The sequence below is a fragment of the Leopardus geoffroyi genome, chromosome C2 (genome assembly GCF_018350155.1).
Source record: "Leopardus geoffroyi isolate Oge1 chromosome C2, O.geoffroyi_Oge1_pat1.0, whole genome shotgun sequence".
Taxonomy (NCBI): Eukaryota; Metazoa; Chordata; class Mammalia; order Carnivora; family Felidae; genus Leopardus; species Leopardus geoffroyi.
The window spans coordinates 2,955,595-2,959,344 of record NC_059333.1 but is presented as its reverse complement, the minus strand read 5'-3'; the positions used below and the strand labels follow the sequence as shown (position 1 = coordinate 2,959,344).

The window sequence follows — 3,750 nt, the reverse complement described above, 5'->3', positions numbered from 1 at the left end:
CTGCTGGGTTTCGTTTCCCCTGTTCTTGGCTTCTTTCATCACTTTCCAATCAAAAGCTTCATTTAAAAGCACACTCTGAGCTCTGCAGGGAGCAGAGGGGTCAGTGGCGGGCTGGCGGCTGGCGGGTGGGGGGGCCCAGTGAGCAGGCAGAGTGCAGAGGGCCTGGAGGGCAGTGAAACCGGTCTGCGTGACACTGTGACAGTGGACACAGGTCACCAGCCTTTCGCCTGAACCCGCAGGACTCACACCGGCAAGAACCTTCCTGGCCTGTGCGCGGTGATGACGTCAGTGTGGGCCCATCCGTCTCCATCACGGCGGATACGCTGCTCGGCCGGCGTTGGGGGGGGGGGGGCACTGCGGGGTGTGGGGCCCGGGAAACGGGACATCTGTCCTGTGCTCAGTCTGCTGGGGACCTAATGCAGCTCTAAAGAATAAAGTCGGTTTTGTTTTGTTTTTTAAAGCGTATGCCCGAGAGCCCTTCAAAATGCATCTTTCCCTAAAAACTCAAATGCATGTTCACTATTAAAATCCTGTATGTTTATTTTAATCTTTAAATTTTTGCAACGTCCCTGTAGTGTGTGATTTGTCCTCATTCTGTTTGGGGAGAGGAACAAGCACGAGGTCCCCTCCCCCCGCCCCTGAGCCCCCACCTGGCTGGGCCTCCTGGAGACTCCCCAATACACTCTTTTCTCATGCTACCTCCCATCCTTCTGGAAGCTTCCCTGACTGCTCTATCACTCAGGGCCTGGGCAGCCGCAGACCCAGGTTTTGTGGGCCTAAAGCTTACACTCCGGGGCATCACTCCAAGAAAAAGAATACAAAATTATAACCACAAAGTGTAGGTGCAAACGTGACTATTCGGAACCAGAAAAGAAACCATAGCGAAAGGATCATATTTTAAATTCCGTATGCATGATAAAGTCAAGGAAATTTATCGATCACTTGACAAACCTGTGTAATTCCCTTTTGCCTTTTTTCTTTTTTTAAAGTTTATTTTTGAGAGAGAGAGACAGAGTGCAAGTGGGGGAGGGGCAGAGAGAGAGGGAGACACAGAATCTGAAGCAGGTTCCAGGTTCCGAGCTGTCAGCACACAGCCAGATGTGGGGCTTGAACTCATGAACCGTGAGGTCTTGACCTGAGCCGAAGTCAGATGCTTAACCGCCTGAGCCCCCCCGGTGCCCCGATAATTCCCTTGTTTCTACATTTCAACTGGATGTGGCCGTGATGTCATAACATTTCCTATAAAGAGAATAAAAAGATAATTCAGGCTTTTCTGTTGCACCGTTGATCAAAATTTGCTTCTAATTATTTATAGGAAAGTTTCTTTACTGATGATGGTGAGCATATTTTCAGGATAATCAACTTTAGGGAACCCTCTGCTGAGGTGTTCTGCTTAGTATTTATACAAGCTGTCAGGTTTGGAGAACGTTCCACAGACTTCCCCTGGCCGCATTCCCAAGCTCTCACAATTCCAGGACCAGGACTCACCCGACGTGCTGGCGTCCTGACCCGACCTGACCTCTGGCTCTGAGGCCAGGGTGGCAGAGGGCAGGAGTTTCCAGATGCCCACGACCCAGGTATGCCGCCCAGAGGTGGCCGTGAACCATCAGAACAGACATCCACTCCACCCGAGCTAGACGTGGCCCCGACTCTATGCCTCCCAACGCCTGTGGCTCTTCAAGTCCCCAGAGGGGACATGCCTGGGGTGGGGAGGGGCCCAGAGCCCATGCTCCCCCTGCCAGAGGCCCCTGCTCCCTGGGGGGTCTGAGCCCCACATGCCAGAGGAGGGTCACCCAGAAATGTGCAGCTAGGGAGAGTTCCCGGGGTGTGGGGACAGGCCAATCCGAGGCTGCCTGCAAAGGACAGGGGTCTAGGGGACTTTGCTCCTGGCTCTTCAAGGAAACCCCAGCCCGGGTCTGCGGGTGCGCATCGTGGGTGTGTCTGGAGCCCCAGCCCAAGTGTGGTCGAGACAACACTGGTCACCCCAGGACGCCCTCGGGAAGGGCCACTCTTGTCCCCTGCTGACATCCCTTGAACAAGGGTGACAGTCACCCACACAGAGCATGAGAAGCTGCTCCCTGCCCCCGAGAGCTGTGTCCCCCGCCCCTCCCCAGCAGCAAAACGTTACTGGTCCCTAGGGTGAGTTGGGGTGGGGGGAATGGGAGCACGCACTATGCGGAGAGAAAACTCGGGCGGGGGCTTCACGGGCCTGTCCCCCCAGGCCGAGGGACAGCGTCTGAGCCGGGAAGGGAGGGCCGAGGCGGGCTCCCTGCGGTGGGTAGGAAGGCAGGCCTGGCTGGCACTCTGGTTGAGACGCAGCAAAGCAGGTCATGAGGGCAGGCATGGTGCCCGCGTGAGAGGACCCGTGGTTCCCTCCCTTCCCGCCCCAGCCCTGTCAGCGAGAGCCGCCCCCCCCCCCCACACCCACGCTGGGGCCTTGCTCTGTGGACACCGCCTGCTGCAAAGGCGGGTCCCGAGCGGGTGATGGCCCCGCCGTCTGTCCCCGCTGCCCCACACAGCGTGTACGGGTCGCGTAGGCTCGGTTCTCTCAGCCACTCGGCAGAATGAACACGTGCCGTTTAGGGCATCCTCTTGTGTAGTCAATCAACAAACACTCCCGTGTGAGTCTCCTGCGTGGGCACTGGTGGCGAGGCGGTGGGCAGAGCGGACAGCCCGCCTCGGAGAGCCCGTCGTCACAGAGCAGATGCCGACCCCCGCGGCCGCTCACACGCACAGGAACACGTCGTTGGCAGCTGGGATGAGTGGCCGCTCCAGGGCGAAGACGGGCTGGGTGTTGGGTGGGGGGGATTAGTCACATCTTCCCGGCGACTGACACCTGAGATCTCGGGACGGGAGCTAGAAGGTTGGAGGTGTGGCAGAGGCCGAGGGTGAAGGAAGGGGAGCCAGCAAAGGCCCTGTGGTTGGGTGGGGGGAAGGGTTTGTCAGGAGCGGAGAGGCCGGTGGCCGGCGGGCAGAGAGAAGCCCATCGGGCAGGGCCGAGAGGGGCTTTACCGCAAGTGTGGTGGGCAGCCGTCCCCGTCCGTCCGCTCTGACCGCCCTTCAGGACGCCGGCAGAGCTGCTCTGCGGATGTGCTCAGAAGTCAGGGAGTGCCGTCCTGGGCGCCCCAGCTGAGAGAGCGCCCAGAGGTCCAGGGGAGGATGACGAAGGCCTGGCCGGGTGTCGGTGGGGCGGCGGAGGGCACACAGTCCCATGCGTGTGACTTGGTCCGTCCCGGGTGCGGGGTAGGGACGAGGGAGGGGTCCGGATGTGCCTCTGCTTCTATTATTTTGAGTTTTTAAGTTTATTTTGAGAGAGAGAGAGAGAGAGAGTGAGCAGGGGAGGGACAGAGAGAAAGGGAGACAGAATCCCAAGCAGTCTCCACACTCAGTGCATAGCCGGACACAGGGCTCCAACTCATGAACCGTGAGATCACGACCTGAGCCGAAATCAGGAGTCAGATGCTTAACCGACTGAGCCACCCAGGCGCCCCAGGTTCTGCCTCTGCTTCTAGAACAGCAGGTTGGGAAATGGGTAGCAGGGCCCTCGGCAGTCACAACAGGTAAAGTCATGTTAAGGTAACAAGTAGCCCCAAGCCCCCCAAGGCTTAGGCCCCAGATGTATCTGTCACTCGTGGGACATGCCCATCATGAGGGACCCTCCCGAAGCCCACATGTCGCCCGGCTCACCCCCATTGGCTAGATGAGTCACCGTGACAGGAGGGGACAGAGAGTGGGAGATTTGTGCGAACT

At 58.5% G+C, this 3,750-nt stretch overlaps 1 long non-coding RNA gene across 2 annotated transcripts; it reads right to left on the bottom strand.

Moving 5' to 3' along the window:
• Nucleotides 1–315: 315 nt before the first annotated feature.
• Nucleotides 316–3,229, bottom strand: LOC123610509. Of its 2 annotated transcripts, XR_006718158.1 has the most exons (4): nucleotides 3,013–3,229; nucleotides 2,527–2,915; nucleotides 1,203–1,239; nucleotides 316–326 (listed from the first exon to the last, which is right to left on the bottom strand). It is a non-coding gene; the product is annotated as an uncharacterized LOC123610509 (long non-coding RNA). The 2 variants fall into 2 exon arrangements; XR_006718157.1 differs by lacking the exon at nucleotides 316–326 and having other exon boundaries at nucleotides 1,072–1,239.
• Nucleotides 3,230–3,750: the final 521 nt, after the last annotated feature.